The 13,467-nt window shown below is 37.5% G+C and overlaps 1 protein-coding gene across 2 annotated transcripts in view; it reads right to left on the bottom strand.

Moving 5' to 3' along the window:
• CDK19 (cyclin dependent kinase 19) overlaps positions 1-13,467 on the bottom strand; it is a 134,367-nt gene that overhangs the window by 19,280 nt on the left and 101,620 nt on the right. The window lies entirely within an intron of this gene.

Here is a 13,467-nt window from a genome sequence, read left to right as displayed (position 1 = left end):
GCATATTCACAGTTATGGCAGAACCCAACACAGTATTTGCTTACCTTAAAGGGCATTCAACTGACCATCAAAACCAAACTATAAATCCCCCATAAAGACACATTGAAAGAAAAGTTCTATCACATATTTCAGAACAATTCCAAACAGATAATTGATAATCAAATAAATACTAAGAAGAAAAAAGACTAATGACTCATATGTTTAGCCCAATAGTGCAAGCTACTTAAAATGGAGAAACAAGATCCTAATTTTAATCAAGAGTAGACAAGTGATTACCAAACTTTAAAAAAAAAAAAAAAAAAAAAATCCTACTTGATAACTGACTCCCACTGGAACAATACTGGAACTCTCTCATCTACATCTCATGTACATACACAAAACAGCAGCATGATATATGTTTTAATGAAAGAAAATAACCTCTTTCATAATTTTCTCATTAATATGCTTTTCAAAATTAAATCTATTGTGGACAAGAACATTAGTTTCATTTACAGGAGAAGAAATTTCTAGATTACATGTATTTGTTCTAGTTAACTACTATCACCACCCATCTTATGTATGACCCGAATGCTTTATTATGCATCTTAAAATGAAAGCATGAATTTGTCAGCAAGAAGGTGGTTACTAGCAGAAAAGAAATGGATTTGCTACATTGAGAAATACATGTCTGGGATATAACTCTGGAAAAAGACATTGAAATCAGATGATTTTGCTGAATACAAGAGTATGGAGATTTGCTTGGTAGTTGAGGTTAAACTAGATGACCCTGGGAAAGCTTTTGGATTTTATCGAATTTAACAGCATAAATATAGAGATAAAAAATTACCTAACTGGAGTTTGGTTTATTAGATTCAGACTAAAGAGAACACCAAGAGAAGTCTCGTGTTTGTTGCAACTAATTTGAGACTCAAAACCCCACCCGCTGTCAATGGTGGTGCTTGGCCTGTGCCGCCTGAGGGACACACGGTCTCCTGAAGAAAGAAAAAAAACACTGCTCTCTATGTAGGGAATGAAAGAAAGAGCCACCACACTCTTTGCCAAAACAGGTCAGTTCCATTTCCATCATGTTACAGGTGTGGAGTTTGGGGTGTCCCAATTTATAAGCCTTTCTCCCTACTTCCTTTGCAGGAAATTCTGATAACATTTCATTCAGACTTTACAGTTTTGACAGGGTGTAACTTGCTCTGTGCATTACATCACTTTCTCAGGTTTTATCTTCCTTTGATTTTCTTATTAGCCTTATCTGCATGAAAACAAGATCTTTAGCTCTTGAGATTTTATCTGCTCAAGCAGCTAATGCAGCATATTAATCACAATTCCTGCCTGAGTAGTAGGCATAAATTATCTACCCAGAGTGGAAATTACTCATTATTTGAATAACAGCATCTTCATTTAACAGTAGCTATTCACTCAGTTTCATACTACATAGCAAATCCTTTTGAGGGTGGTTTATCTAGAGGCCAAAGGAGTTGCAGCCCTCTGGTTTTCATGGCTTTCTGCAGTGCTCACTGTCCATCACATAGTGAGGGAGAGGCTGGGCCACTGCTCATTATTCTGTTCCTTACTGCTCTATCCAGACTGAGCTTTTCCTTTTAAAGAAAAAAAAAAAAAAAATCTAGTATTCTTGTTGACAGCAAAGCTGAACTGGGAAATTTCCCTGATGTGACACAGCAAACTTCAAACTCTGTTCCTCCTCCATCAGCTGAACTGTGTGAGAGCGGAGCCACTGTGGCAACGCATTCCCACTTCCTGACTCTGTGATTAATACAGAGAGCACATTTTAAACCCTTTGAGAATGCAGAAAGACAGAGATTGTACCAACTGGAAGTTACATCTGAATAAACACTGGTAACTCCCAAGCTGGTGGTGTGTTTTCTATGGGATGGCATTACTGAACAAGTCAAGCATAAGAATACTTTAGCTCTGATCAGTCAGTATGGTCTCACAGTGCTGGGGTTCAACCCTTTCGGTCTTTTGCCAGATACTCTTCAGCTTCAAAGAACTAATAGAAAGTAATCCAAAATACTCAGTACAGAAAACCTGAAGCTTTAATTTCTGTAAGTGAAGATTAAACAGCTGGAAAAGGCCTTATAGTCATGCAGCTCAAGCAGGTCAGGGTCTTCCCTTCATGAATCTAACTTTCATGGAACCTGACCTCGAACACATCCTTGGCACATATTGAAACCCTCCTCACAGTTAATGATTTTCTGCCAAGTTTGGCTAGTCCCTTTTTTTTTTAATAACATTCATAATTTGCAGTAATTATTTACCACATGTGGCATTTTTCTAGCAGGAACTCCTTGTTAAATTCTGGCAAGTTTAAAAACTTCATCAATACAAGCAGTCCTAATAGGTATTTATCTTCTACATTGTTCATATTAGTCAACCAAATACAAACTTCAGCTCCGTGGAACAATGTGTCAATAATTAACAATTTCCCTATCCAGTGCCATTTCATACATTTTCAGTTTGTGGTCTTTAAAAAAGATTAATGATTATTACATCTATTCCAAATCTATTCCAGATAAGAAGTAATACCGCTCAGAAGTGGGCATTTACAGGGGCAAAGCTTAAAACACATGAACAGTATTTTTCAACTACAGTGCATTATTAACCTAGTGCACATCTGCTTCTAGCACAAGAGGAACTTCTTATAATGCTGCATAACAATTTCATGATAAATAAAACTTCTGTTTAAAAGCAACCACCAAAAATAAAAGGCAAACTATAGACAGTATCCATTTTAACTTATGTACCAGAACCACTGAAAACAGGGCCATATAGGTCCTACAAGGTTGCACCAGATACTAAATGTTTTCCCATCTGATGTCCCGGGAGGATCCTAATACATATACCAGAGTAATACAACCATTCCTATAAGGATGGTTCTCTTTCCTACACTTTCCTCTACTATCTTTATGTTTCAGGAACGATCCGTGGTAAAAGGTTTTTACTATTTGTTTTTCTGTTGGGTTTTTTTTGGTTGGTTGGTTGGTTTATTTTACTTTGCCCTCCAAGACTTCCAGACTCTCCACTTTCCCCAAGCTCACCCTGAACCTGAATGCAATCCAGTTTTGCTCCCTGGCTCTGGAAAGAGGGGTGGAGCAAAGGCCTTCGTAGCATACTCCTTTCCCTAGACTCCTTACCGAACAGCTTGCTCAGGTCCCGTTCAAACCTATTCACCAGTGAAATATGCTTTCACTGCAACAGTATTTCTCAAGTACTACGTAATATTTTTATAAAAGGAAAAAATAGCCTTTTAAAGATGATCACTTGTGGTTGGTAAACAGACTTTCTATATATGCCTGGGTACAGAGATGATTAGAATATTTGTATGGCTGTCCATGTCCCAGTTTTAAAACCTGCAATTCTAATAGCTTTATAGGTCAGCTACTAAAGCTCAGAAAATCCTGTGTGTCCCACTCTACTTTAGCACTGTGGCCAAGGAGCAAGTACAAAAGGATGCTGACATAGCTATTTTAATGATATGGCTGATTAAGCAGACAAATGCTCATGTATTCTTTCCTTTCTATGGCACAATAATCTCATTTCTGTATTTGTTCCAATATTTTGGAAACATTCTTGAAGAATATTATGACAATTTAAGACAATAAGACAATTTATTGAGCAATAGCCTTGATTCTCAAAATGAAACATCTTTTCCCATGCATATTAACTACAGTGTTTCACTGAAGACAGGACAGAGTCCAACATGAAATACTTGATGCTTCTTAACTATATCCAAGAAAAGAAACAAGCTCTTAGCCTCATATAATTCTTTAATAAAATTCTATAAAAGAAAGGAAGTTAAGAATGGGAAAACATCTGTTTAGTTGCAATTGATCTGTGGAATTCATCATTATTGAGTTTGGTCTAGCACCTTCAACCAACCTGCTTTTTGTTTGTTTGGTTGGTTTGATTTGAACACAAAGTCTAGACTCTAGGACACATCTGAATGCTGGTAAAGGAAGCAAACAGTGGATGGACTCCAGAATACAGCTCCTCTACGTCCACCACAGGCTAACGCAACAACCACGGTAACCAAAAGCTAGTTAGCACAGCCTCAGCCCAAACAAGGCAATCCAGGTCACCTATGAAGAGCTACAATGTTTATCTAAGATTCACCAAATCTTTCAAATCATAGAATCATTTAGGTTGGAAAAGACCTTTAAGATCATCGAGTCCAACCATTAACCTAACACTGCCAAGTCCACCACTAAACCATGTCCCTCAGTGTCACATCTACACTTTCAAATACCTCCAGGGATGGGGACTCCACCACTTCCCTGGGCAGCCTATTCCAATACTTGACTACCCTTTCTGTGAAGAGATTTTTCCTAATATCCAATCTAAACCTCTCCTGGTGCAAATCAAGGCAAGGAAAACAAATACACCAACATACTTGAAACCCGACAGGTGGCTGTGCAAGCAAACGTGTCTAATTTTTTCAAATAATCATCAATTGGTCTAATGAAAAGGTATAACCTCTTTATAAGAAAATCTTGACTCTCATGCTGAGCACAGCAGCAGATTCTAAACTTATCTGGAATCTTTACACAGAGTGACCTAGGAGCATAGAGATACTATAGAAAAAGAGTTTACTAATTTTTTGTACTGGATTTAAATACCTAGAAATTAGATTTAAAATAATAATACACATTTAAAGGGGAATTTCTCATTTCTTTGGTCCGATAAGGTGACTAGAACATACCTGTTGCTATCACACACAGACACAAGGGAAAAGTCTTCCCTTTTGTACATTAAGGTCTCAATTTTTATGTGCTTCATTTAAACTTTAGGCAGCAAAACAGAAGGTCAAGAAAGAAGTGGTTACTAGCCTTTTAAATTTGACACTTGCTATGAAGAAATGAGAATGGAGTCAAACATTTATGTGACAGGCATTTCAAGAGGAAGCAAAAAATGGTGTCAGTGGGCTAAGGGTCAGAAATTTGCTATCACTGGTAAGTTAGGCAATGTTTACCGATCTTTAATGAACAGAATCTCAACAGAATTTGACTGAAGAACAGAAGTTTATACTGTAAAGCCACAAAGATGAATGTTCTGCAGACAGAAAAAAATACCGCTCAGTAATCTGAAGGATGCTCACAGCCAGCCAAACACGCATCTAAGAGCAATGTTTTATTTCAAGAGCGTGTAATCTCCTGTGCCATGATGTAGAGTCAAGATAATTCAAAACTTTAAAAAGCAAAACCATATTAATTCAAATCAGTCTTGAAATCTATTATCCTCACACTTTTTTTTACCTGTATGCCTTCATCCTAGCCTTTTAAATTAAGCTGCCCTCTTCTCATGGTTGTACTAAGAATTTAATTAATTTCAATTACTACACCTTAAAAACTTTGAAGCATCTTGACTAAAATTCTGAGTTCACTGAAATCAACTGTAATTTTCTACAGGGCTTGATTGCCCAGGATTTCTTCATTCTCTCTAAACAGAGTTATTTTAGCTTGTAAAAATATTTATTTTCCCACTTAAATTTCTATTCCTCATCATATCAGCATTAAATGAAGATCCTGGATCATATGATTTCAGACTTGTGCTGCACATTAGACACATTATCTAGCTTGCAACATCGCACTTAAATTACCGTGGTAAGCTTGACAACACAGGTACAATAGATTTAACATGGGCAGTGGCAATAGGACCAGAGGCCCTAAGTAGTCCTCTCATGCAGCAAAAATACAATTGCAAACAAAGAAATCTTGTTAAAGAACTTAAATCTTTAATTTACAGAACTTTATATCCAAAATTTTGGAAATTCTACGTTTATGGTGCTGTATGCAACCTTGTATTTTCCTTGTGCAGCCTACGTACTGAAGAAGACAGGAATCCTCAAGGCAGGGAAAATGCAGTTTAATCACCAATTGTACCATAAAGCACGATAATTAAACTTTTAGCAACATTAGTAGCTCAGGAGTTAAACTTTTACCAACATTATACCACTTTCGTAAGGATTTTCAGTGCCTGTCTTCCCAAATCCTCACCCCTGCCCCTCCAAATCCTATATACCACATTTTCATCAGCAATTCTTTAACTCTTCAGTTGTGTCTCCAAGACTACTACTGTATAAACTACAGATTAACTACATTAGCTAGTGGTGGAGCAGGCTAACATCCTTCAGAGACAGAACAGACTAATGGTTACATGAATGCAGAACAGAGTGATGGTTCCACCTTCTTTCTTCTCCCAGTTCTTCTTCCAGAAACTGGGGTGGGCTCCAGCCTCAGGTGATGTCGCTTCAGGGCAGGGAATTAGGTCACTGGGACAAAGCACTGGGTTCTGGCAAGGAAAGTGTGTTACAGCCTCCTTTTCTCCCTAATCCTAAGCCTTCAGATGCAGCAGAGACTACAGAGGGTTGTTATTTTTATGCCAACTCCAGTATCTCCAAAATGTAGTAAAGAACGTACCGCTACGGCACGTTCCAGCAACAGCAGTGCTTATACCTCAGAGGGTCCAAGAGGTACTCTGGCAGGCTGCCAAAGCTTTTCATGGAAACAAAAGTAAAAAGAAAAATGTGACAACTCATCAAAAGCACACGGAATGTAATGGGTGACACAAAAGGCAGCTTTGTAGCCTCAGGGCTACTTCCCCCTACCAAATATCAAACAACTGCAGCAAGTAAAGGAAGTATGAAAGCTTCTCATTGCAAAGGTCACAAGTCTTTTATACTGCAAAGTACTAGGCAGGTCTAATACAGAAATTGTTACCCTTTCCTCCTGTAATGGTGAAAGAATTAAGAACAGGCAAGATATGCCGCTGTTTGGTAAAACAGGATTTACAAAGCTTTTCAGGGAACATCCGCAGCTTTGCATTTTCACTTTGTCATATGAAAACAAATGATCGATAGTATGATCTGATCATAGCCAGGAACTCCTGATCACTAATGATGGTGTTTTCTCATTAATTCCCCCTCCCCCGCCCCTATTTTTCCCCCCATCTTATTCCATCACTGCAGGTAATTGTCCAGTATCATACAATCTAGGACAATTTAGGACAAGAGGAAATGGGCTTAAGCTGCGCCAGGGGAGGTTTAGACTGGAAATTAGGAAAAATTTCTTTACGGAAAGGGTGGTCAGGCATTGGAACAGGCTGCCCAGAGAGGTGGTGGAGTCACCATCCCTGGAGGCGTTTAAAAAACGGGTAGATGTGGCACTTCGGGATATGGTTTAGTCTGGTCTACCCTTGATTAGTCTAGAGTGGGCTTGGTAGTGTAGGTTAATGGTTGGACTGGATGATCTTAAAGGTCTTTTCCAACCTAAATGATTCTATGATTCTATGATTCTATGAATCTATATTGTACAAAGAGCACAACATACTAGAGAATTGTTGCCATTTTCTGTGCTCTTCTGAACTGTAGCAAATGAGAAGTGAGCAGTACATATTCTCTGAAAGGGAAACACAGGGTTTTTTTCTCTAATTAAATGCAGAATATTTTAACAAAACAGCTTTTCTGTATACAATGGAACTCTTTGGAGGTTAACTCCATGCTAAATGAAGAGGGACAGCAAGTTTATAATCTGTTGTGTGCTCTCACTTGGCTTGTGTCATTAACCATTACAACTTTTTACTAGGTCCAACATGTCAACACCTTCAGAGTTAACATAAGGTGAGCAAAAGGCCTGCTATCTGGTAGATTAAGTTGTAACAAGGAACATGTGCGAAGAGTACTTTCCTGGCCTGTTCCAATTCACAAGCTATGACAGTCTTTCCTGGGAGTTATTAAAGCTTTTGATGCCTGCCCAGTTTCAGTCAACAGAGAGGAATGCACACGAAGAAATCCTGCCTCTTAGCACAGAGAGGCTTATTTGTCCTTCTAAACAGAGTGCTTTACACTACCTTAACATTTCTGTTACTAAGGGGTTCAGCCTTACAGCTATTTCTAATAAGGCACTAAGAATAAGCCCTACATAATTACAAGCGAATCTATTGGATAGGCAACAAAATAAACTGCTGTGAAATGCAATTCTGCTGTCAGTCACAGCTATTGCCAAGAAGTCTACTTGTGAAGCAACCCCGCCTGTCTTGAGAACAAGTCATTCTACTGAATCAGTGCCCTAGTGTTGAAAGCTTCAGTTGATATTGCTGAAATAATTGTGCCTGAAGATCAAACTGATGGATTAGCTAAAAAAATTCCTCTGCACCAGAAGTATGCACCTTGTTATGATAGTAGGTACTTGGTTTTCAACCAAAACCAACATTTGTGAGTGAACATTTTAGATACGGTAGTAAATAGAGCACTTCATTACTGCACTAGTTAGCTAGGGTAAAGTGTTTATGGAACCAGGTTTTATAACATAAATATATATATCCCAATTGATATGTACAGAATGGAATTGAGGATGACAAGAGCAAAGGGAGCAAAATGCATCTCCTAAGCTTCTCCAAATGCTGAGTCTTGCTTTCTTATGTTATCATTCATGTTCCATTTCCACATTAGGATCCATTATTTGCTCTGGCCCATGACAGACATTGCAAGAACTCCGGCCTTACCTCCCTACATCTTTTTTTTTTTTTAACTGAGCTCACAGTGTAGCTTGCTCAGGGAGGTTAGAGAATCAATCCTGCTGCTGCAAAGCTCAGATGCCTGGTAAAGGGCAAAGTCAGTGAGATACTAGGGAAGAAAAAGCTTGCTCAAATAAGAGGCCCTATAGTTATTAACAGTTGGGAAGAACATGAAACTGGTACTCTGAGGGAAAAATAATTAGAAGGAAAAAGCCGTGGAACTGATACTATTACCGACAGGGAGGGTTTTTTGGCCCCCAAATCACTGATGATTTTTGATGTACAGGGAGCTAAGCACAGACGGATTTTTGAAGGCACCTCTTGTTCAAAGTGGTTTTTAATCACAAAGCTATTACTATAAAGGATATTCTGCCTTCTGAGTATTTTGATGTTATTTTATTTTTCCTGCTCTAAAATAATCTATGTACAGTTAAGTCATAGTAATCAGCACGCAATAGCAAAGCTGCCAAAATGTTGACTAAAAAGGCAAAAGCACCTGGTTCTCCCCTTCATATGTTTTGCAAAATGAGAGAATCATGAACATATGAAAAGTATTCAGTGACCACGAGTGGAAGTTTACAGGTTAATCTACAGAGCAATCTAAATCAGGACAATTAGCAGATTCAGATGAGATTGAAGATTAACTGGGTTTGGTTTCCTTTTCTTTTTTAATGTCCAGAATGTGTGCATTTCTCAAGCTAACTGCAGATGCTAAGTGACATCCCGGGCTCTCAGACAAATTAATCCGTTCACTGAGTTAACAAAAATAATTCATAATACACTTGTACCAGAGCTCCCTATTATCATTAACTGATTTTATCTTCAGGACAATACCATTAAGTACCATCTCCACTTTATAGATAATGAAACAACACATCGGATGGATTAAATGACATGCTGTAAGCTACATACAACACTTGGGACTGAATCATTATTTAAATCCAAGTCTCCTGAGACCCAGCTTACTGTTCCAAGAGATAAAACTTTACTGTCTGCCCCACATTAGAGTACCTCCATTGGTTTTACAGCCCACTGCACTGTTCTCATTCTCCTGACTATTAACCTAGTACACGCTCCAACACACCTCTCAGACACGTCAGAGCTGACAACGGCCACCAGTTTTACTAGCTCATTTCCAGACATCAACATATTTGAGAAGCAAGAGCAATAGAGCAGTTAGAAGAAGGCAGGAACTAGTATGCTGGATCTCAAAACAGTTAATGTTTTAAAGTGTGTAACAATCCTGTGGACAATATTCCTTGAGTTGCTGTCAGCATCACAAGTTTCCCAAAATACTAATTAATGTAGCTTTAAAATGTTCTATTTAAGTCACCTAATAATCCTTTATAAAACTTTACATTTCTTAGGAGATTGCAGCAATAAGATTGTGGAGTGTAGCAAATGTCTTTTTTTTTTTTTTTTTTTTTTTTTTTTAAAAGAAGAAACATGTATAGTATTTTAGAGATCACTGTCAAGCAAGAGGGAAAAAACAGCAGTAAATCATCCAGCACCTGCAATAACTAGATAAGAGAGCAACAATTAATCTTTGGTATTAAAATATTTTGCCTCTCAGAAAAAGCATGAGAACAACTGTGATAATCAAAATGAAGAAAGTTTACCACATGCCAAAATAAGTTTACCACAAAATATCATCTGAATCCAATTACTTCTCATGTCACATAACATTGCCCAGGGCATGAACACGGCTCCCTTCCTAGTGCAGCCCGAGTTTTTCTTTTCAGAGCGCATAAATGAATATTTTCCAAACTTCTCTTCTCTTCTAGTTTTTCCACAATCCTTTCCCCTCTAACAAACAGGAACGTGGATCCCGACGCAGCAAACAGAAGCTGACTGACTGTAGATTTGCTTTTCTTAACTATCTCTCATGGATATTTAAAAGCAGTCCCCATACTCCCATGGCTCCACAGACCACAGGTGGGAAACCTCCCCTGTGCATTTTTCCTAAGGACTTTTCAGTCTTCTGGTCGGCCCCATTTGTAACGTCTGGTTTACCAGATTTTCCAGATAGGTCTTATTTTTCCTCCTTCCCTCCAATCCTCCCTGAACAAGAGACCAGAAGAGCTTTAGGCATCGGTCCAAGATTTCCAGAGGCCCCACAGCCCAGCCAGCGTGCCAACAATCTGTGCGCGTACAGAAAGGACATCTGATGCACTCGGAACGTGTGCGACTCACTGCATAGGCAATATGGAACACATATGCACATATTTCCATCCTATATAATACACCCCAGATACTTCCCTCTCCTTTTTTCCTGCATAAAGTTGAATGGAGTTGTTGAAACTCTGACAGATCCCAGCATTCGTTATATATTCATTCCCTTTGATACACCTAATATTTTCCTGTGACATTTGCTTTCAAAGGCATTTTGATATCTGCTTATACCTTTCACACGTTTCCAGCTTCCATAACCATATGTTAGTCTGGAAATAGAATGAGGTGACAGTGCATTGCCCAAGCTTTAAATTACAGTTCCTCTATACCTAAATCTTGTTCGGGCTGGTAAATGCAGTTGCCACATGGCCATTTCTGACATTCCTGCTGACTTATAATCTAGACAAATGAGGAAAGGTAACTAAAGAATAGAGATTTCTTGGGTACTCAGATTTATTTTTTCACAATAAATAATCCCATCCTTTTTTGGTGCAGGACAGTGTTTTAGCCTTGCTTACGGGGTGGTTGAATGATGACTCTAAAGAACTCTTTTGCCAACAAAATCCAAACCATCTAAAATGCTATATGCCATCTGATGCCATTTATCAAATATACCATTTCTTTAATTAAGGCAAGTGGTAAAGGGAGGTAAGATAACATGTTCTTGTTTGCTAGCACTGCTAACTATGCAAGTTGCAACTTGATAAAAACCAAGTCTTAATTATGCTATTTCCTTGATACTATGCTACAAGATGCCCCAGAATGAATCATAGCAGAGACTGCCACATGCTTTCTTAAAAACCTGTGATGAAAAAGAGTTCTTACTACTTACTTTACTTACTAAAACAGTCTCTTCTATTTTGATGTTCCCAGAGTGAAAAAAAAAAAAAAGATTAATGTCTCCTTTCAAGCTGAAAGCCAGCTTACCTTTTCCTTCATTTTGCCACAGTCATTTCCTTTACTTTCCTTAAAATTATAGTGCAGAAGTCTTTGCCAATCAATGAAAGGAGCACTGTACCTTACCACTTACTTCAAGCTTGTTTCTTTAGTATTTTGAGTATAAAGGCATTTTCTGTTGTGCTGGAGACTTTCTAAAAGTTCAGTAATTTTATTAACATTTCTATGATCGCAAGCATTTTACATTTTCGCAGTTACTTGGTTTCACCTGAAGCTTGTTCAAGTTACTTTTATTTGCATATTTTACTTCTTTGCTAGAGTATTAGGATCTGATGAACACATGGGAACAGATTCTGCTTTTAAATTATGGTGCTGGAAAAGCAGACCAACTTCCACAGGCTACAATAAATTTAGTACAGATTCATATTATGGTAACAGAACAGAAAGTGACCTTTGGCTTCTACAACACCATTTTCCCAATTTGTATTCATCTGGTAAGTTAGTTACTTGTAACTATGGTAGCAGATTATATAGGAAACTTTATTAACAAGTAGGGCTTAGATTATAAACGTTCACAGTTCAAGAAACTAAATATTATTCCCCATGAAACCCTAACATGGGCTTTTTACTATCCTTTTAACATGCAGAAGCAAAAGGTATTTCGATTCTTCAGCAACAGTATTTTCCTGACTCCTGTATCTCCTTAAAACATCATGTAATATATGTGATGAACAACTACTTGTTCTGCAAGCAAATAAATGAAAAGCAGAATATTTCTTTACTATGAAGGAACAAATTAAACAAAGGGGAAAGTGTCACTGAAAAACTACCTCCAAAATAATGAAATATGCTTGTATATCATTTTGTGTAATACATAGTTCTTTCTAAACAGACTGTATTTAGTGCAATTTTTACCCAAAGTTAAACCCACAAAATGTAACTAAGATCAGGTCCAGAAAACAAAGACAAAAATCCTGAGTCAGACGAAAGTCAAATTCTAATTTCATTCTTTGACAATGTATGAGAATTATTTACATGCAAGCAAGCATACCTAAAGGCTTCATTACAAGAACGAAACCAAACTGGACACTATAGTAGGCAGTGTCCAGGATATTTTGAATACATGGCTAGTAATTAACACTATATGTGATAAGGGAGAGAGTATTAGAGACAGACCACAGAAAAAAAATATCTAAAATAAAATAAAATCAAGACTAAGCCAGTAAAAACCTAAGCAAACATCTGAATTATGTAGCAACTGTTGGAAAATGCTCAGTGTGTTGCAGTAGAGAACTGATGACAATGCATTCCTAGTAAATTCAAGCAAAAATATTTCTCACAATGACAAAATTGGAAGAGAATAGACTGACTGGCAGACATCGCTTTTAGCCTAATTTTATTGTATTTTCTAATTATACAAAATTATATATTATATAAAAGGCATAAGAAAAAAAATATGGAAAGTAAGCAGCTATACCAAATAGCCTGTCATTTCCTTTTTCATAAATTGCTATATCTAATCACCTTTCTTCTAAATTATTATTTCCAACTGAAGAGCAGTTAAATGAGAATCTTATATAATTTATGAGTTATTACTAAAAGTGATGCATTAGGGCTCCTGGGAATTAGGTAGTATTAAGAGATGTTAAAATTATATTTCTTGCATAGAGATTTAAGAGAGAGCTTTACGAGTTGCGTCCTTTGCCAAAAACATTAGCATTCAAGTTAAACTCTCACTAGCATGCTTAGCTCATTAAGATTGCCTTTTTTTAAGTGCACATAATGCTAGGAGCAAAACACAAGTCTGGACTCATAAACTGCATGAACATCACCGCTGTCATTTTGTTACCCACGTCTTCCCTTTACCTTAAAGCT

The sequence above is a fragment of the Pelecanus crispus genome, chromosome 3, assembly GCF_030463565.1.
Source record: "Pelecanus crispus isolate bPelCri1 chromosome 3, bPelCri1.pri, whole genome shotgun sequence".
NCBI lineage: Eukaryota > Metazoa > Chordata > Aves > Pelecaniformes > Pelecanidae > Pelecanus > Pelecanus crispus.
Note: the sequence above shows the minus strand (reverse complement) of the source record. Positions and strands in the feature narration are given on the sequence as shown.